Source organism: Protopterus annectens, chromosome 8.part1, assembly GCF_019279795.1.
Source record: "Protopterus annectens isolate FY-2018-M chromosome 8.part1, PAN1.0, whole genome shotgun sequence".
NCBI classification, from domain to species: domain Eukaryota; kingdom Metazoa; phylum Chordata; order Ceratodontiformes; family Protopteridae; genus Protopterus; species Protopterus annectens.
Genome location: NC_056742.1, coordinates 167605401 through 167628308, shown reverse-complemented (window position 1 = coordinate 167628308; position 22908 = coordinate 167605401).

Genomic DNA, 22908 nt, shown 5'->3' with positions numbered 1-22908 from the left:
AATTTTGTGAACTTTTCTGGTGTATTAATATTTATCTTTGTATGTAATTTTGTAGAGCTTTTCTCCCCGGGCCTCCACTGAAAATGGGCTCATTTCTGGCCCAGTGGACTTTCCTGGTTAACAAATGCAATAAATAAATAAAATAAAAAATAAATAAACTCAAGCTAATTCATTTATATTTGTTTGTTAATTAACGGCGGTGGATGGACTTGTCCCCTGAAGCAGAGGAAACATGTTTTATGTCTATAGTGATAGATAATATTTATTTATTTGTTTATTTCTATCTATTAATTAACTGAGTCAGATGGGCTTATCCTTTGTTGTAAAACAGGCACACAGAGGTACTTTGGAGAAAGTCAGAATTTAGCATTTGTTTACCAAACAAGAGGGTATTTGAGTAATTGAGATTGCTATGTGATAGATGTAAAGTTGCTTTTTGTTTAATTGTTTGAATATGGTGACCACGTAATTCTCAGGTAACAGGTAAGTGTGTGTTCTTTTGACAGTGAACCATGTTCTAAAACTGACAACAGCATCCCAGTGGGCCAGGATACAACAGCAGATGGTAATGAACTGGCACAGGTGGATCAGAGCCATGTTCTGCCACATAGATATATTATTTATTTAATTTTGCTTAGATGCCTTTTTCATATAACTTCTGACTGTTGGTGATAAAAATATTTTTCTAGGTTCATAGGTAGGTACTAGGCTATCGGCCCAAGGGCCTAAGTAAGCATAGCCAGCAAGATTCCCTAGCTTACGCCACTCAAGAAAGTTATTTTCCTGTGCCCTGTTGAGCAGAGCCACAGAAGTGATCCCCGGGGTATATTTCCTATTTCCCATCCACTCATCCAGATTTTTCTTGAAGAGTGCTAATGAGGAACTTTGCTTGACATAGATGGGTAGCTTGTTCCAGAGTATAGGAAGTCTCTGGACAAGAATCTATCCCTCCAGCATGTTCTGTTTATTGTGGTGACAAAGTTTAGGTCTCTAGAGCATGTAGCTCGGTGGGATTGGGATTTCTTTAGGTGTAGCATGTCCAACAGCTCTGGGTTTGACATAGCTTTATATATTAGGCAGAGATCACCTTGGTGTAGGCGATATGCTATGGAGTAAAGCTGGAGTTTTTTGAGGCGGTCAGTGTAGGGCATCTGTTTGAGGCCAATAATCCTCTTTGTGAGGTACTTCTGTGGCCTTTCCAGCTGCTGCAGATGTCGTGTGAGGTACATTCCAAAAGGGGCGTTGTACTCTATAATGGGTCTAATGAGTGTCAAATAGAGGGGAACAGTGACCTCTTTTTTCCTGGATGAGAACCCTTTTGTGATGAGGTGTGCCATGTAGAAGGATTTCCTGACTACTGTGGCGATGTGATTATCAAAGTAGAGACTACTGTCCACCTGGTCCCAAGGTCTCTTATCACACATTTGGCATTAAGTAGATTGCCGCCTATGTGGTAGTTCATGGGTACAGTGTTTTTACCAAAGGGGATGACAATGTACTTTTTGGCATTGAGCTTGAGGCCATGGCTCTGACACCAGGTATCTGTCTCAGTGAGGCCCCTCTGTAGGATGTCCACATCATTTGGGGACTTGACTGTAACTCATAGTTTGCAGTCATCTGTGAACCTCATTAGCCAAAGGCCTTCTGTGTTAGCCTGTACTTCAGAGAAGTAGATACCAAACAGGAGAGGTCCCAGGACTGAACCCTGTGGTACTCCACTTGTCACTGGTTTGAAGTCAGATTTGGAGTCAGCAACTTTTACAGTGTGGGTTCTGTCAGTGAGCCAGTTGGCAACCCATCTTGTGACGTAGGGATTTATACCTAGTTTAGTGAGTTTAGCTATAATTCCAGAATAGGGGATGGTATCGAAAGCCTTGGCGAGGTCAAGATAGGCTGTGTGAACCACTTTACCCTCGTCTACGGCTTTGCTGACTGCCTCAAAGAAGTTGATCAGGTTCAAGAGGCATGATTTGCCTTTCACAAACCCGAACTGGGTGGGGTCCAGAGTTTGGAGGTTACCAGTGTCTTTGTTTATGAGTTCCATGATGATACATTCCATGGCCTTACAGACCAGGCTCGTCGGGCTAATAGGGCGATAGTTCCCAGGATCAGTGGTGGCTCCCCCTTTGTGGAGTGGGATAACTGTTGCTGTGCGCCATTCAGTGGGCACAAAGTCTGACGTGAGGCTGTGATTGAACATGGTGCTTAGGTGTGGAGCAGTTCGTTCTGAAGTTCATGTAAAATCCAGCCTGGGATGTTGTCCGGTCCCATGGATGCTGTGTTTTTGGCTTTAGAGAGTGCAGTTTTACCTGCATAGTTGTGATTACAGGGATATTCACGAACAACAGCAAGAAAAAATTGCTACACCACAAAAACGAAAACAACCAAACCAAAGTGAAGTATTTATTTCTCTAGCGCCTCAGCCACAGTAAGCCTTCAAGGAGTAACAAACCATTCATAAAAGCAGTTTAAATAATAACAGCTACAAACATAATTAATTATTTAAACAATCAAATAATCAACCAATTATTCAAATTAAAAAAACACTACACACCATAAAATATCAGATCACACTTCTCCAACAACAGTCTGTATTAAGACCTTTAGGTATCAAAGTATTATATTTCAAAATAAAAATAGTTTCTTTTTTTAAAAGTAATTTCTTAATCCTATTTACATCAAGTTCATTTAAAGCCACTTGTTGCAAAATAGTGGCTTTTAAACTATCACATTGGCCACCATGATACTCATAGAAATGTTGGGCTAAAGGGCTCTCTAACTTATTTGTCCTAATATCTCTTAAATCTTCAAGTAATGTAATCTTAAACATTCTCTTAGTTTGCCCAATATAAAACTTGTCACATCCACATTTTATGGCATAAATAACCCTATCTGTCCTACAATTATATGTCCCATTAGGTTTAAAACTAGTATTATTAATACATGGAAAAAAGTTAATTATATATGAACAACCACTACATTTACCACATGGTGAGGTACCTATACTAGTAATATGATAATATAATTTCAACACTGGTCTAACAAATCTAGTATGTACAACCATATCTTTAATATTTTTACCCCTTTTGTAAGAAAAAATTAACTTTTTTTCCATTAGATTATTAAGTTCACTGAAATTCTTTAAAAATCCCCAAAAATGTAATATACATTTTTTAATACTATCACTACAAACATTATAAGTGGAAACTAGAAAAAAAATGTCTCTCTTTACACTATTACCACTATAAATATTACCTCTATTATTTTGTAAAGGTTTGGTATTATATCTCATATTAAATACCTTCTGGATATCCAAATCAATTAACTTAGCATCATATTGTCTTTTTATAAACATAGTTCTAGTGCGCTGTATTTCCTTCAAAAATATATCATTATCGTTGCATAAACGGGAGATTCTCAAAAATTCACCATAAGGTAGGGCTTCAATGGTGTGTTTAGGGTGACAACTGGTACCCCTCAAAAAATCATGTGGCAAACCAAATTTCCTATAGATACTTGTACTAACATGTTTTCCAATATTACCTTGCAAATTAATATCTAAATAGGAAACTGATTGTCCATATTGTAATCCAGCAAAAGATATATCAAACCTATTATGTTGAATTTCATATACAAAATTTAATACCAAATCCATACCACTTTCACATAAAAAAATCAAATCATCAATGTATCTATAATAAAATTTCACATATTTTTTAACAAATGAATTAGTATTAATGCATTCTTGTTCAACCATTCCCATAAAAATATTAGCATACATGGGTGCAAATGGAGCACCCATTGCCGTACCCTGTATTTGATGAAAAATCTGATTATCAAAATAAAAATAATTATTTTCTAAACAAAATCTCACTAAATCCATTACATAATGTGTAAGAGGATGATCTCCCATTCGTTTGTATATTGCTTCCATACCAAACACGTTTAATATTAGTATAAAGACTCTTCACGTCCAATGTAATCCAATACATATTATCTTTCCACATAACATCTTTTATTTTATTTAAAAAATCAAAGGAGTCTCATATATATGAAGGAAGCAATTGTGCTTCCTTCAATAATACCTGATGTAATATGACTCCCAAATTATGCAAAAAATATCTACTGGCTGAAACTATAGGTCTACCTAGTGGATTGTTAGCATTTTTATGAATTTTAGGTAGACAATAAAAAAAAGCTGAACCAGTATCCGAAATAATCAGCTTGTTCTTAACATCAGTTTCAGACCAGTATCCCAGTCTTAAACCTTTCTGTATCAAAGATATGTACCTGTCCTTGGCTTGTTCAACATCATCACTATTAACTATACAATAAACGGTTTCATCCTTTAACAAATCTAAACACATATTTAAATACTGCGTATAATGCATAATGATTATTTTATTCCCCTTATCAGAGGGCTTTATAACCAAATCTTTCTGTTTAGAAAAATTAACTAATTCCAACCACTCTTTCTTAGATAAATTATAATCTACTTGTTTTTTATCAAAATTTCTTAACAAAAAATCTACTTCAAATTCAACCATGGCTTGAAATCTTTTGATGCCCTCATGAAAAAAAGGAGGCATAAATTCACTTTTTGTAGTAACTGATGAAGTATCTATGACACAATACGCACTGAAATTGCTCGAGCAAGATACAAACGAATCATTTGTATCCACATCTAATATATTTCCCTCAGTACTATTAGTGTCATTCAATTCAATCTCAGCAGCCCTAGCAACAGGCAAATGATGAAAATAATACCACAAATGCAGCTTTCTAACAAATCTAAACAACTCTATTTTACACTCATATAATTTAGGCAATACAGTTGGCACAAATTTTAATCCATGATTTAATACAGTGAAAATACTGTCATTGATGTAACAACCAGATAAATTCACCACAGTATTAAAATTAGAACATATATCAGTACCATTTAATCCTTTTGTTGTCACGCCATTGGCGTTGAGGCCCCCCTCTATATTGTTCTTGTTCCGCATAACTTCTTTTCTGTTGTCTACCATATTCACGTGGCGAACAAAAATGCTCAGTGAAATATCATTCGTCAGCTGGAGATGGCAAAGGTGGAAAATCATTAGTATCATTCTCACCATAATATCTGTCCTGTACACCAACCGGCATATCTACACTAGTAGTACTAGCAGTTCTGTCTCTCGCCCTGCCGGAAACATTCAAAGGGCGGGCTATAGAACGTGAACGTTGATTGGATCCCCCAAAAAAGGCAACACCTCTTTCAAAGTCACGGAGATCTCTCTGAATTTTATACATCTTCTGTTCAATAACTTTCTTCTCATGCAAGTTAACCTTATCTTGAATATCCCGTAAACAGGACTCAAGTCTAGATCTGTCTAGTAAAGCAGTTAGATTGTTGCAGACCATGTTAATGTCTTTCTTTAAATTAACTAATTTGATATTGTCTCTATCGATCAAAGTTTTGATCCACTCTTTAGAACATCGGTGTGCTGCACATTCCCATCTCTGTTGAAATACTTTGTCAGCGGAACATGCAACATTAAATGGTTCAGAGGGAAATTTCACGGCTCTCAGACCTCGTGGAATAATATCCAAATCCAAATATCTTTGCAGACTAGTATAATTATAAAATGTAGCCGTTTCTTTATTCATTAAATTACTAAGTTTAGAGATCATTGTTTTTACCTCTGTTGGGAAGTCCATGGAACGCTTACCAATATTAGCAAAAGGGTTGTTAGCACGCTTGTTACGTGTATCTGCTGGGAAACGCTCCCATACTGGAACACCCAAACCACTGTCGCTACCAGTATTTCTCTCAGAACGGTCACAATCATGTTCAGAGTTAACAGTCAAAAAACCATCAATATTCCGCTGAGAGGTACCACCATTGTCCTCTCTAAAGATACGTGGGATGTTTGTAGCTGGATCACTGGCCATGTAGAATACACAACCAAAGAATATTCACAAACAATAGCAGGAAAAAATTGCTACACCACAAAAACGAAAACAACCAAACCAAAGTGAAGTATTTATTTCTCTAGCGCCTCGGCCACAGTTGTGATTACAGGGACTCTGCATTCTTCCTGTATAGATAAGGGCCCTTTAGGGGGTAAGAGGGGGGTAAAGTTAGCACTGAACATATCTGCCAGGATGCTGGCAATATCAGTTGGTTCTGTAATTTTCGTGCTGTTGTGCTGTAACTCAGAGCAGATCTGGACGTTGCCATTGAGATTCTTGACATAGCTATAGAATGCTTTGTGGTTGTCACTTGAATCAGTGGCAATTTTGTTTTCATAGCTAGCTTTGGAGGATCTTATAAGGGATCTCAGCTTCTTACTGAGGCTGACCAGGGAGCTCCTCCACTCATGGGATTTTACTTTCTTTTGCAACAGTTTCTTCCTTCTGTTGTAGAGTTTGTTTATGGCAAGGGGACCACCAGATTGGCATCCTTTTTTTTTAGAGGATAGCTTCTTGGTTCTGTTTGGGATAGCATGAACCATGCACTTGTGTAAGTGTTTATATACTGCGTTTGTGTAGGATTCAGCATTCGTAACTGTATTGTCCATCTGCATGGGTGTCATGAAGTTCGCCACTTTTGTCTTAAGAAACATGAAGTTGGCTTTGTAGAAATTTTTTACTGTGGTTTCCTTAATGGGGGTTGGGGGTGGGATGTGAATATCTAGGGTGATTAACTTATGGTCGGACCTGACCAATGAGGAGTTGACTTCAGGTGTGGAACACCGGTCACTCATGTTGGTAGTGACTAGGTCTAGGATATTGTATCCCCTGGTGGGGGTGTGGATAAGTTGATTGGGCATTGGAATTTATGAATTCCAGAAAACGTTGAGCGAAGGAGTTGGTACATGAGTAGTTTTCCTAGTTAATGGTGGGTAGTTGAAATCGCCCATTATTAGGGTGTTTGGTTGAACCCTAATATTTTTCAGTATATCAAGAAAAGAGGAGTGGGAATCCTGGGCCATGGTGGGGGATCTGTAGCAAGCTACAATTTGGATTGCAGTTTTGCCCAGAGTTAGTTGCACTTGGATAACCTTGGATGCATTATCCTGAGCAACTAGCCTGGAGGTGTGGATATCCTTAATGAATATGGACACACCTCCACCCTTGGTGTTCTCGTCCAGGTTAGATGGCCAAAATGTGTGGTATGAGTTATAGCCTGGTAATGCAGGGGTGCTCTCTGGAGCCTTGAACCAGGTCTCAGTCACTGCACAGATATCAATGTTCTCCATTTTAAGGAGTGCCTCGAGGGAGTGCATTTTGAGATTTAGACTTCTAGCATTGAGTAGCATTACCCTTAGTTTTTGCTTGCCTGTTCTTGTTACGGTGGTGAATTTGTCATTTGATCCTTGCCTTAAAAAGGCCCTATAGGGGTGGCAAGAGCCTTAGCCAGTATCAAGACTCTCAAGGGCGATAGGTGCAGGCCAACTCTGGCAAAGCATCGTGGTCTGTCGACCATGTTGTCCCAGGCAGACAGATACTGGATACCCTTAGAATGACACCAGAAGCTTAGCCAATTGTTGAAGTCATTCGTTTTGTTCTTGTACTGCGGTATCATTCTGGGCGATGGCAGGATGCTACGCAGGGTTAGGGTCATATCTGCCTGGGCTACAAGATCAAAGAGCGCTTCCATGTCTCTTTTCATGTAGTCCAGGGAGGTAAATCTCAGGTCATTCACACCAACATGGACAATGACAGAGTCATATTTGCACTTGTTGTGGAGTGACCCGAGTGTGTGGGTTATGTGGCGGATCCTGGCACTTGACAGTCAGTAACCTTCTCCTTGTTTAGCCTGGTAAGTGGGACATCAGTGTGCCTGACTATAGAGTCACCTATGACTAGTGTGTTGGGTACGTTGTTTTGCCTTATGGGCTGTGGTTGAGTGGCACAATGAGTCTGTGGGCTATGTGTCATTTGGATTGTGTTGCGGTGGAGGTTGCTTGCATTTCTGCTTTGGAGGTCTCTCTTGCTTGCGCAGATTATTATTGAGAGCCTCTGCACATGTTTTTGTGTTTCTATGTGTGGATTTTGGTGCTGTAGGTTTAGTGGGACTATGTGATGAGTGTGGTGTGGTGCAAGTGTTTACCTTCTCCTCTTGACCGTCAAGTTCAGTCTTGGTTGGAGAGAGCTTTACCTCCAGTTTGGCTAGATAAGTGCATATCTCTCAGGTTGTAGTGTTGGGTTGTAGGAGGAGAGGGTTGCCTGTGTACATGAGGCAATTACTACTTTGCCCCAAGATGCCCAGCTTCATCAGATAGACAGGAGAGAGCACTGGGAGCTGACCCTTGGGCATGCCTGAATAAAAAAACTATTTTCCTCTAGACAAGTAAAGAAACTGAGCTGGTTTTCTCTAAGCAAGTGTGGAAAGTAAGTACAAAAACTGTTTTCCTTTAGGTAATGAGAAAGGTTGAGTGCTGTAGTAATTTGTAGCTTATTTAGTGCTTACAAGTTCTGAACAAGTGCTGAGCACGAATAAGCAAATTAAAGTGCTAAAACTTAGAATCTGTATCTGAACTAGCCTAGTTGCAGGAAAGAAACAAATGTGGGCTTTTAAATCAGGAAGTTGAGAGAGATTTAAAAACTGCCCAAATGGCCAATAACTACAATTTCTGGGGCAGAAACCACTCCTTATATGGTAACTAGGTTATCTAGAGCTTACCACTCCCACTGATAAGCTAGCAGGCTTCCCTCCAACACATACAGGCTTGGGGGGGCTCAGAAGTCCTGGATACAGCAAATCTGTATCTGGACTAGACTAGTTACAGGAAAGGCAGGAAACAAGCATAATTTTTTTTTTGTTACAGTTAAGCAGAACACAGGGAGATTTCCATAGTTCGCATTTGAACAGCAGAGTGTCTCATTCCATTAAAGTCAGCAGCACCCAAAACCATAAGTAATGAAAGTGGTTGGGTAAAGCATGGCTACTTCATGTGAAAAAATGCTTCAACAGTGAGTTTTGCACCTCACTGTTATTTGAAGGCTGCACTTAATATTTTACAGTCTGAAGGCTCTGAAGGCTCTCAGTGTAGAGTCCTTTACTTCTAATAGGTTACCCTTTATCTCTACACCATGGAGATACATAGAGTTGCTTTTTTAAGCTCAGAATTGTAGTTCAGGCCACACATTATTGCAGAGCATGTCTCTCAACCTCTTATCACAAGAAACCTGGACAAAATTAAAATAATGGGAAGGACAACGGCCCAAAAATAGGGACAATTTTTAAATATTGCACTAGTAAACTTAGAAGGTTGCTAGAACAACAGGGTTTGTGTTAACCTGCATTTCTGAAGGATATGAAGTCTGAAACTCAAATGTATAGTGTTGTTTAGTGAATTCAATCCTCAGTGATTTCCCAGAAAAACAGAAATTTTATGAGAAAAAGACCAAAAATATGAGACAAAAATCTGGACAGTTGAGAGGTATGAGGTATGCAGTTGGTCACCTCTGACTGACAGCACATGATTTAGTCCTAGACCTAAAAATTTTTATTGGATTGTAACAAGAATTAGTGGCTTTACATAATTACTTTCTTTTCTCAAGGTAGTATATGTTTCAGATGTCCCTACCACTCCTTTACTGAACCTGCTTGCAAGATGTAAGAGGTTATGAGACACATACCTAAAAGGCATAACACTGAATTTAACTAAAAGCCAAACAGAAATAGGTTCAGGCAGCAGGAAGATAGATGTTTGCTGAAAGTGGCTTTCAGCTAAATTATTTTGCAGTATTTGTGATTGGGCAAACTGCTGCTAATGCCTCCATCTGCAGCAGCAATGGGTCTTGTTACAGCTAGAGTATCACTGGGTTCAACTGTAATTTGCCGTAGCACAAGTCCTGCAAAATAGTTCAGCTGAAAGCCACATGCAAGCATCTTTTGTGTGGGGGGTGGCTTGAGACCTCACACCCACTAAATTATTTATATATATATATATATATATATATATATATATATATATATATATATATATATATACCTACTACTCATTTACTTGCAGATCAGTGGAATATAGTGCTTAAGACAAAAAGCTCTGGTGCAGGACAGCGAATATAATGCTGCAGGAATTCTAGCTGTGCCTCCATCACATGTTTTCCACTTCTTTCCCCTCAGGCAATGATGGAGTCAGCTGGGGGCTAGCATTGATGGTCATACTGCTGTCCTTTTCCCCTTCCCTCCCATCAGAAACAACCCCATCCAGAGGGTAGTACCAGATGAGGAGGTCATGAAGCATAGGAGGGAGTGCGTAGCAGCTGGTCAGCAGGGGTTGCTAGGGAGGGGGTTTTTCTACTACATCTAAATGGCTTTTTTTTATGGTACGTTGGTTCCTACCCACCTCACAAAACATGCTGATCTGTTTAGTTTCTTGAAAGTAGCTGCATAAACTGCATTTCTGAACAATGGAGAATGAAGGGAAGTATTTCCTAACATTCTTCTATAGTGCATAAAATTTTAAATTAAGATATGGTACAGAAAATTCCCAAGTATGACAAAAAATAGAAACAGTTGCAGTTGTAAAACGGGGGACTTGATTTTTAGCTTTATTAATACAATTACTTTTTTGTATTGCCTATTGTGATGTTTTGCAAAATTTCCTGTCTCTCGCTTCAGGCTCCAAGCACCCAGGCGCGACTCGCTTCGGGGACAGTGTCAGGTGGGGAGTTTGACTGCGGCAGTACACCTGTCAAACAGTAATGCAGGTGTCCTAAGGCCAGCTCAGGGAGGACAGAAACCTCCCGTGGAGCAGAAGGGCAAAAGCTTGCTTGATCTTGATTTTCAGTATGAATACAGACCGTGAAAGTGGAGCGTCACGATCCTTCTGGCTTTTTGGATTTTAAGTAGCAGGTTTCAGAAAAGTTACCACAAGGATAACTGGCTTGTGGTGGCCAAGCATTCATAGTGACGTCGCTTTTTGATCCTTCAGTGTCGGCTCTTCCTATCATTGTGACGCAGAATTCACCAAGCGTTGGATTGTTGACCCACTAATAGGGAACGTGAGATGGGATTAAACCGTCATGAGACAGGTTAGTTTTACCCTACTGAAGATGTGTTTTTGCGATAGTAATCCTGCTCAGTACGAGAGGAACACCACAGGTTCAGACATTTGGTGTTTCATGTTTCAGTATGAAATGTTCCACTTTGGATATATAAAAAGGTAGGACGCCTACATGCAATATTCAAAATATCAGAAATAATAGAAGCATTGCCATAATGTAGATTTCTAGAAATACTATGGCTGAAATGCCTCTTTTGCAACAAGCCCATCAGTCTCTAAAGTAACTACTTTGTGAAATAAAATAATTATATGGGCAGGTTTTTAGCTCGTGCATACATTCTGTGTGATTATCTGTTCCATTTTTTACAAAGTGATATATTATGCAGTGCATTTATATTTCAAGCAATGTTTGGAATGTTTGATAGTTGAAAGTGTCTTACTGTTAACAGTTAAAAGTTCTCCTCTTCAGTTATATCTTAAAATAAATATGCCGCCTACTTAAACTGTTCTGGGGATAGTTATGCAGTTTTTCTTTTTGAATGCACCCCTGCTGTGCACAGATACACACAGAGCATCACTTCCTTTATGCATTTATTTTGTGATTAAAGTAGCAACCTCTGCAAACATCAATATCAACCTCATGAAATGTAGACTAATTGCCACCAGTATTGTCACTGATTAAAGTGTGTTCTTAGGCACAGCATGAATGTTGTATCTAGAGTTGATATTTTGGAATTATAAAGTAAGTAAAACTAAAATGGAAACTGCATAGAAAGGAAATGGCCTGTAAAAATTAGAACTATAAATACTCCAAGTTTTCCATTCCTATTTTGCAGGTAAGTGTATATGAGACAGATGTTTTTACAAAACCTCTGAAGCATGTTTAGTAATCACTGCTAGGACACATAACACGTGATTAAAATGGGTATATCTTTAAGGATAATCTCATTTAGTATTAACCTGTTGAGAAACTTCTTATTTAATAGGTGAATGTGTCTGTTTTCTTTCATGCGCATTGTATAACTGGCACAGAATATGGATGCAGCTGGTCTTAATTGAATTGACCCAGAAATAAATTGTTGGCATTGGGCTAGGTACACTACTCATTTAGCATTACAGTTAAGTTTCTTATTCATACTGCATTTTGTGTGCCTAACTGTAACCGTTTATCCCACATCTATGTGTTTGTGTAGTGTAGTGTACCTAGCCTAATGCCGACAATGCCCAGCTTTTTATGTCGGGAAGACCGACAGGAAACTTAGAGTGGTTATACAAACACATTTACAGTATTAGTAAGGCTAGAATAGAAAATGCTTTAGCCAAGCATATAGCAGAATTTGAGAACCACAGCTTTAAATTTAAAGGCATTGACCAAGTTGAACCTGATAACAGAGGAGGTCCATACACCTTGCTACTGGAGAAACTGGAACTTACATGGCAAGTTAAATTGAATGCATTCACATATCCAGGTTTGAAAGAGGCTTGTTTACTGAAACTTAAGAGTCTATTAAGATAAATAGACCCAAACATCAAATGTATGCAAATATTTTTAACAAGAGTATATGTTGTTGGATTGTCTGTCACTATTATTATGTCTTAAATGTTTTAAACTTTTGACCATCTTTTAAGAACTAGAAACTAATTGTAGTAGGACACAGAACATGAAGGGTTAAGTTTGATAATGGCAGAATGAGAGTTATAATGAGTAATGCTTTGCCATAGGTTAGAAAGACATCACATGATGTGTTTGAAATGTTTTAAACGATGCTTTGTAGTAAAAACTTTTTTATTCTGGTGAAGTTCTGAATGACATTTGAAAGAAAAGCGCTTCAGTAAACTAGTGGATACTGACGCTTCAGTGGTGCCATTTTTAGCCAACTTGTTTGTGAGTCTACTGTTTTTCGAGTTTTGTAGCTTTGCTAACTGGGTTGGTGGAATGGTCCATAGACTCTTTTTAGCCACAACCTGAGACTTACAGGCAGTAACAATATTTGCATGAACACTGAATGGTAAGTAGCAATTGCAATACAAGATAGGACAATATGTAAGTGAGCAATACCACATGGTCACGATTAGATAACAGGTGGCAATGAATTGTCATTAACATTATATTGAAATAGTTAATGAATGAGTAATCCTTATATAGTAAGTACTATAATAGGAAAAATTTGGATGTGGCAGTGTTGACTTAACATAGGCTCAAATTCACATAGGCTCATAGGTAAGTATTTGGCTAGCTGCCCTTGTGGCTATTTTAAGCCTGACCAGTTTCCCTCAAAGTTGATAATTAAACCCTTTATCTTGCATCTTTGAGGTAAACACCTTAACCCACAACCCCAAAGTTTCTTTCCCTTTGCATAGCAGATTATCAAACACAACGTATGCAAAACTGTAGCCAGTGTGAAGTCATAGGCAGAAGAAAAGGTTGCTATAATTTAGAATTGCAAGTATGTGTGACAATAGGAGGTACTGCCAGGACAGCTAGCTGGAATTTTGTAAATAATTATATGTCAGTCAGAAAATAAGCACTGAAGATTCTCAAGTTGAGAGACTGCACCCCAAGGCTTCTCTGAGCTTGAATCGCAAAGGTGATACTAAACTTAAAAAATAACCATACAAGGACTGATTTCCAGCTGATGAACTCAGTCTAGCTAGACAAGCTTCCAAGTCAATTTAAGAAAATAAACATAGTCCTCGATCTACGATTTCATACTTTACTATTTAAAAAGTTGAATAAAACCGCTAGAGTCTTCCTTTTGGTTTTCAAAAGCTTTATTTTTGAAGAATGTCCAACATGGTTAGCTGAGCACTGTGGCAAAACCTCTCTTTGTTTTATTTCAGTTGTCTTGTAACAACTACTCCACAGACAGTCGGGGTGTTTATCCTTTGTACAGCATCAGCACATTAGGAATATGTAAATACGGATATAAAAACTCTATTTTCATTGGTTGACAGAGTTACATTCATTTATGCAGATATGGATACAAACTCTCTATTCTCATTGGTTAACAGTGTTTATTTATTTTATTATATAGTTACTTTACATTTGTTGACCAGGATAGTCTGACTGGATACATGTCCATTTTCAGCAGAGGCCCGGGGAGAAAAGCTGCAGTCATACAGATAATAATATACACAATAAAAGTAAAGCTTGGTTTACAAAGTATAATAGATAACACACACATTAAAAGACTAGTAAGGTAAGATTTACAGATTGTCATAGTTAAAAGGGCATTAGAGAAAGGCAGTCTTATGTACAGTATTATTTGTATGCAATAATAAAGAAGAAGAAAACATTTAAATATTCAGGAGCAGGAAAAATACAAGAGGCAGAGCATGTACTAGGGCTTAGCTAAGTAGGGATGATGTAGTCTGGGGGCATCAGAGTGGAATAATCCAAAGTCCTACCTGACATGGTATCTAATGTATGTTAGGATATACATATAGAAAGCAGTAAGATGTAATAGGGATAAAGGTAAGGGAGTAGGGTGGGGTGTGAAACATAGAGGAGGTATTGAGTCATGAGTTGCACACTCATCCCTAGAGAAGAGGGGTAGAGGCTAAGTAATGTGTGGATATTAAACTGGGTAGTTTGGGAGTTAGTCAGGGTTGGAACAGGGACAGAGCCACTGTGTTGTAAAATGCCTTTTGAGACTTTTTTTAAATTGAGTTAGAGAGGGTACTAGAGTGAGGTCAGCTGGAAGTGAGTTCCAGGTTTTGCCAACAAAAGTGGAAAACAGGGAGTCTCCAGTTGAGTTGTTAGTTTTGTATGTTTGAACCAGCAGTTTGTTAGATGAACGAAGTGGCCTGGAATTACTGTAGGAATTAACAGGTTTTTTTAGTCCAAGGTTGTTTTCAGTTCGGTTGAGAACCTTGTGAGTGACTATGAGTTGATTCTACTGAAGTAAGCTGGGTAATTCAAACCACCCTAGTAGTTTAAGGTTATGGCAGTGATGTTTCCAATATGTAGAGCCAGTGGCAAATCTGCCAATGTGGTTGTAATAGCTTGAGAGTTTGCTAAGTTCAGATTTGTTCAAGTTAGTATAGGGGAGATATATAGAAGTAGAGAGTAGGTGAGTGCGGGCAATGGCTGTTCTAGCTAACGGAGTCAGGAAAGGTTGTATAGTGAGCCAAGTTTTTTAATAATAGTTTGTTTGACATGCATATCAAATTTGGGGTTATCTACTATTACCCCTAAGAGTTTTGTATGAGCATCAGGGGAAATAATGGTACCATTGTTAGATGTTATAGTAAAGGAGAGTGGAGTGGACCTACAAGTGGGGGCAAGAGTAGTAGCTTGGTTTTGTTAGGGACCTAGAAAAGAGCCTTGGGGGACTTCAAGGGTGAGAGGTAGTTGGGTGGATAGTTAATCCTGCCATAGGGCAGCCTGTTGTCTACCACTCAGATAGGAATGGAACCATAGAATAGCATGGTTATCCAAGGATATGGTTTTCAGGGTATGGATGAATAGTTGGTGGTTAACCATATCAAAGGCTTTGGAGAGGACGAGAAAGAGGGGTGATGATAGCTTGTTGTTGTTTCTGTTATGGTTTATGGCGTTGGAGAAAGAGAGGAGGGCAGAGGTGGTACTGTGATATGGCCTGAAGCCATTCTGTGTGTTAGCCAAAAAATTGTTCTGAATAAGATAGTGCAAGAGTTGTTTATGAATGCACTTCCCCATTATTTTGGCCAAAGGTGAGAGAATGGCTATGGGTCTGTAGTTTGACAGTTCTGTGGAGCTACCACCTTTATGAAGTTGGATAATATGGGATGTTTTCCAGATGGAGGGGATGGAGTTTTCTGTTATGGTTCTATTGATCAAGATGGAGATGGGGAATGCTATGGCATCTGCAGCTTTTTGTAGGTATTCTGCAGGGAGGTGGTCTGCAGATAGGGTGGTTGGTTTTAATGTGTTAATTAGGGATCTAATAAGTGAGGTTGAGACTGTTTGGAAGCTAAAAGAAAGTTGGGTAGCAAGTGTACTTATGATGGAATTATAGCCTATGGGAGTTAATTGGCTAGCAAGGGTTTGGCTAGTCTCGGTGAAAAAGTTATTAAAGGTATTAGCAATGTCCTCCGGGGATTTTTGGGTAAAAGTGGAGGGGGTAGGAGTGGTTGTTTGACCTGGAAGAAGAAGTCTGTTTATACCTACCCAGAACATTTGAGGTTTGTTTTGGTTGAAGATTGTAGTAGTATTTTTTTTGTCTAGTAGGATGGATTTTTTTCTGTTATTCCTAAGCTGATGATATCTCAGAGGGGCTTTAGTTGTTTGCCAGATGGCCCAGGCTTTATTTCTAAGTTTGATTTTTAATTTGGTATATTTTGTAAGCCACGGTGCAATTTTTGTTTTAGTTCTAATAGTGCATGCAGGAATGTGAGAATCAAGGATGGTAAGGAATTTAGTATTAAAGTATACAACAGCTTCATCAAGTGGCAGTTGTTTTCGGATTGACCAGCTACATAGTTTAAGTTAATTTTGGAAATTGATAGGGTTGAAGTTCTTATTGTTTCTAATTGTTTTATATGTTGGCTGGTAGGTGTTATCGGCTTTGTGCTTAATAATGTAGGTTAGTGAGTGATCGTTTAGGTCATCAGGGAGTGTCCCAGACTTGTAAATATGGGGATGACTATTGATAAGTATCCAGTCTAGGATACTTTCTTTGTTCGAGGGTTTACTGATTCTAGTAGGGAGGGTATTGTTTGTGTGAACCCATATAGATTTATGTGGGTGGTAGGGGTTGTAGAGGAGCAGGTGTTCCAATCTATATTAAAGTCCCCAACAACAATGGTTTCTTGAGGGTAGGTATTAGATAACCAGTGGAGAATATCTTTTAGGGTGTTTGTATTATTGCATGGGGGAATGTATACACAGACAATATTTATACTTTTGTTGTTATTAATTTGTAGTTTGGTGATAAGAATTTCTACATTATTAAATAGGGGTGGTTATAGGGAATCTGTAGTAACATTTAATGTATTTTTAAGTACAGCTACCCCACCTCCCTTCCTAGTATTGCAGTCTAATCTAAGTATGTTGTACCCAGGTGGTAGTGCCTCATTATCTGCAGTTGTAGGTTTTAGCCAAGTTTCTGTAAGACATAATATGTCAGGGGTATGAACTGCTAAGAGGGCATGCAGGTTGTGGACTTTATTTATGCTTCTGATATTTAAGTGAAGGCCCAGGAGTGAACTAGGTGGCCTCCTAAGAAGTTGTTTGGAAATAGGGTTTGTAAAATGGTTGCTAATGTCACTAGGTGAAGATGGACCAGGGTTTGGGTGAATATCACCATCCATTATTAATTTGTGACACAGATTTACTATGAGCTTTAGAAATTTAGTTATTAGTTTTTGATAGTGGTTAGTTCTGGGATTGATATTTTTGAATCAAATGGGTTGGCAGGTTATTGGGGTTGAGGAATTAGTTGTGAGGGGAATTGTTAAATGATCTATTGTATTTATTTTGTATAGAGATGGACCTGTGGGAGGAGACTGGTCATGTTATAACCAGCATTTTCACAAGTAAGCTTCGTCAGACCTTCCTATTAATCAAATGTGCAGGTAAGCTAACACTCAATTGAAAAGTAATTAAATCGAGGTTTCTAAATTATGACCAAACATATATTAACATTAACACAACAAACATTATCCAGGGTTGAATAATAGGATCGAACTATTTGGTGCCAGAATCTTAAAACATCTTAAAAAATCTTAAAAAAAATATTAAACAGGGGTCATGCCTTCTCATGCCCTTTAATGCTTTGTCCGGTAGATGACCAGAAGATGTCCGGTGGAGGCCACTTGAATAACTATATTTCAATTCGGGTAATGTTAGAACTACTGCAGAGCATGTCAATAGTCTCCAGAAACGTATGTAAATGAGGTAAAAACCCAGGGGAGTAAATGCAAGAAATACTAAGAGTTGAACAAGCAGAACTTTAGCCTTTAGACAGTGAGCATAAATAGTGGCAGTGGATTAGAGAAAACATTTGCATTAGGAACATAGTCACTGTTAGTAGTAAGCACGATGATGCAGTTTTCTTTGGTTCAGTACACTGTTGTTGGAGATTATGGTGTTGCGTCTTGGTGGTTTGCCTGGATTAAGCCAGATCTGCCATTCCAGTTCCCTTTTCTCCAGAATGTTGTTTGTGGAGCCTCGTAGTGTTCCCTTTTTGACCATATCTATGATATGGAACCTGAAGGAGTTATATCCTAGTCAGATAATGGGAAGCTGACAAGGAGCCAGTTGGCTGAGAAGTGCCAAGCCAAATGACTGGGGCATGCCAACCTGACTAAAGAGAAAATGATTGCAGCCTTAATCACAGCTGCATCACAGACCAGCAACCAGAAAGCCAACCAGATTGGCATTGGGGATGCACAGCTCTCAGAAACAGCACAGTTCATGTTTTCCTCAGAGAATTTTCAAATCTGTCTGGAGTTAAAGAGACTTGAACTGTAGTCCAAATGTCCAGGATTAAAATCAGCAGAGAGACTGCAGCATTTGGAGGTCAAAGAAGAATCAGCAGAGAGACTGTGGCATTTGGAGGCTGAAGAAAATGAGAAACTATGGCATTTGGAAGCCAAAGAAAATGAGAGGTAGAGGCAACATGAAAAGGAAATGTTGACTCTTTGCCAGAATCATGGAGGTAATGGAGAAGGGAGTAACTGTACCCCAGAGGCAATAAAGGTCAGTAAAATTTTCCCTCAATACCAAGAAGGTGATAATTTTGATAGTTTTATTCATGTATTTGAAAGAGTATACAAACAGTATAATGTTGGCCGAGGTCTCTGGGTACAGTTTCTAACCTCCCTTACTCCATGGTAGAGCTGTAACTGCTGTTTCTAAATTGTTTGATATTGATTTTTTTAGACTATAACAAAGTAAAGAAATGTTTATTAAAGTGTTTTAAGTTAACACAGGAAGGTTACAGAAAAAAAGTTTCATGAGCCTTTGGTAAAAAAACTGTACAAATGAGTGACCACATAGGTGGTAGTCTACTTAACACGGAAAGTGTGACAAGAGACCTTGGAACACAGGTGGACAGTAGTCTCTCCTTTGATAATCACATCGCCACAGTGGTCAGGAAATCCTTCTACGTGGCACACCTCATCACAAAAGGTTTCTCATGCAGGAAAAAGAGGTAATTGTTCCCCTCTACTCGTCACTCATTAGACCCATTATAGAGTACAACGCCCCTTTTGGTATGTACCTCACAAGACATCTATAACTGGAAAGGCCACAGAAATACCTCACAAAGAGGATTACTGGCCTCAAACAGATGCCCTACGCAGTCCGTCTCAAAAAACTCCAGCTTTACTCCGTCGCATATCGGCTACTCTGAGGTGATCTCTGCCTGACATACAAAGCTATGTCAAACCGAGAGCTGTTGGACATGCTCCACTTAAAGAAATCCCAACCCCTCCAAGCTACACAGTCTAGTGACCTAAACCTTGTCACCACAATAAACAGAACATGCTGGAGGGATAGATTCCTGTCCCAGAGACTTCCCATATTCTGGAACAAACTACCTATCTATATCAAACAAAGCTCCTCATTAGCACTCTTCAAGAAAAATCTTGATGATTGGATGAGAAATAAAAAATTCACCCCAGGGATCACCTCTGTGGCTTTGCTCAACAGGGGCACAGGAAAATAATTTTCTTGGGTGGCGAAAGCCAGGGTACCTTTTTGGCTAAGCTTATATAGGCCCTAGGGTCAATAGCCTAGTACCTACCTACCTATGAACCTAGGAGCATAGATGTAAGGCAGATGAAAGTGTGTGTGATTATATTGCCGAGTTAAGCACTTATTTTCATAGATGGGTGAGTGTATCTCAGGTCACCACTTTTGAAAGGCTGGCAGACCTTTTGGTGAGGGAACAAGCCCTTAGCACTTTGCTTGAGTACATGAGAATCTGGTTAGCAGATAGGGAATGCAACACTGCAGATGAGCTGGAGAAAAAGGGGATCTCTACTTAGCAAGCAGGGCATCAATGCACAGGAAAGGGATATCCAGTGCTGCACATGGATAGAAAGGAACCCATGATGGGCAGTCTAAGCCACCCCAATAAAGTCCAGCAGTAACAGGGGGAAGCCACTAGTTCAGGTATAAGGCCAGAATCTGGGGTTAAATATTTTAAAGGTAACCAATGGGGCCATGTATCATATAGATGTACATGGAGGCAAGGTGGGGAACAAAAGGTAGGGGAGCCAGCAAGTGGGAATAACAGAATGCTATTAGAGACAACAAGAGTACCAAACTACCACAAGAGGTTATAACCTGTCTTAGTAGATAGGAAACAGGCCACTGCTAAGAGAGAGACAGACTCTGACCTAAACATTGTGAAGCCTGCAGTGGTTAAAGAGGAGCACTACTTGCTTGGGCAGTCTAGTCCAGTCAGAGCTTTAGGAGAGACCCCATTACAGATACCTTTGGCTAGGCTTCACTTTGACTGGGAGGGTGGAAAAGGAAGCAAGCAAGCAGGTGTGTTTGAGGATATCCGTGCAGATGTCCTGATACAGTATGATTTTGATAATGCAGTACCTTGTGTGCATGCAGTTACACACAGTTAGTGTTAGAGACAGGTATACGGGTCTGGTAGCCTGGGGGGACCCAGACAGACCGCACACTTGAAGCCAAGACGGGTGAGGTGGCTGCTTCAGGGAAGGAGACTGAAAGTGAGCCACAGCTGCTGGTGGGTACTGATGTCTCTTGGACAGAGAAACTGCAAGGGCAGAGGTGAGTAGTAGTACTCCAGGCTGACAGTGAGACAACGCTGTTAGAGGATACCAGACTTCCTATGGAAGGGGAGCTGAGACGGGTTACAAAGAGAGAGAGAGTTGAGACAGGCTCACCTCTCAGACCCTACATTATAAGGCTTGAGGGAGGTAGCTAGGGAGGTGCCTGATTCTCAAGGAAAAGGGTATTCCATATACTGGAACAGAGGGTAAGAGTATAGGGAATGGACCCCTGAGTAAGGGCTAGAGGGTGAGAGAATACAGCAGTTGGTAGTGCCCAGACCCTACCATGTGGCACTTCTAGCCATAGCCCATGACATTCCCTTTGCAGGTCATAGAGGCATAAGCATACCAAGAGACATATTATGCAAAACTTTTACTGACCTGGGATTGCAAAGGATGTGCCAGGGTACTGCAGGACCTGTGAGCAGTGCCAAAAAGTAGGCAAAGCAGGAGACAAGGTCAATGCTCCTTTGGTGCCTTCGCCTGTGATTGAAGAGCCATTTCAGAGGGTAGCTATGAATATTGTGGGACCTCTGAGTACCTCAAGTTCCACAGGGAAGAAGTGTATCCTAGTGGTAGTAGATTATGCTACCAGATACCAAGAAGTGGTGGCCCTGTCCTCCATTGAGGCAGAAAAGGTGCCACATGCTTTGTTAGAGATTTTCAGCAGGGTAGGTTTCCCAAGTGAAATACTGACTAACACAGGTGCCACTTTCATGTCAGACCTGCTGGCTTGTCTGTGGAAGGACTGTGAGGTGAAGCACCTAAAGACCACCCTCTACTATCCTCAGACTAACGGTCTTGTGGAGAGGCTAAATTGTACACTAAAGACCATGCTAAGGGCATTTGCAGAACAGTTTAAGAGAGAGTGGGACAATCTGCTGTTTGCATACAGAGAGGTACCCCTGGAATTCACTGTTTTTTCAGCCTTTGAGTTGCGTATGGGCATTGGGTGAGGGGACCTCTAGATCTGATTCGCGATGAGTGGGAGGGTGAGTTTGAATCCCACAAGGAGTCTGTTGTAACATATGTCCTAAACATCGGGACAAGGCTCAGGGAACTCATGGACTTGGCCAAGGAGAACCTACCAGAAGCCCAACAGCAGAAAAAGGTCTGGTATGACAGGAATGCTTGAGCTAGAGAGTATGCTGTGGGGCAGTAAGTTATGGTTCTCATTCCTGTCAGACGCAATAAGCCACAGGCAAGTTGGAAAGGACCTCTCAAAGTTGTAAGGAAGGTCAGTGATGTTAACTGCATGGTAGAACTGCTAGGCAAGAGGCAGGGACACAAACTGTACCATGTTAACATGATGAAACTTTACCATGATAGAGATGCCCTTGTGCTAAATATTTGCAGTAGGAGGCAGAAAGAGTCTGAGAGGGATATATGGTACAATGCGGCAGCCAGCAAAATCTTAAGTTACTGTGGTGGAGCCTAGGGTTGCAGGCATATGATATGACAGTGCAGCACTATACTGGGGTCAGCAAGGCAGCATGGATCTCAAATCAGAGTATAGACTGATGTATTGCCAGAGAGGCTTATTCTTCTCAAGCAGCGTTTCTCAAGGGGAACTTGAACAACTAGCTTGAGTCTTTGAAGGGGGGAGAGGTGTAACAGTAGGAGGTACTGCCAGCACAAAGTAGAATTGTGTACACTTACCATAAATGTAGATGTGCAAGTGTATTCACTGTTGCAGTCATCACATCTGGGTTATCTGCTTGCAGTAGCCTTCAGTCATCCTGATTAACAAAATCTTGGGTCCTGCGTCGGTTGCTGTCCCTTCTTCCATGACGTCAGGAGTATAAAACATGCAGCTGATACCATTACATTAGTTTTTCTTGCCCCAGATGTCAGGTGCCCCCCTAATGGGAAACAATTAAATCTATAAATATACAAGGTTATACCTCCAACAAAAAAGCAAATACACCAAAAAGCTTTTGAGCATAGTAGAGGTATAGCCAAAAGAAGTAAGGGGGATAGAGGGAGGGTAACCAGGACTGCAACAGTGAATACACTCAAACATCTACATTTATGGTAATTGTACACAACTGTACTATGTTCTTCGTGTTTCACTGTTGCAGTCATCACATTTGGGTAGATTCCCAAAGCTAAGAATGGGAGGAGGAGTTTAGATAGTATTAGGACCAGCTGTAAGGCCCTGCAA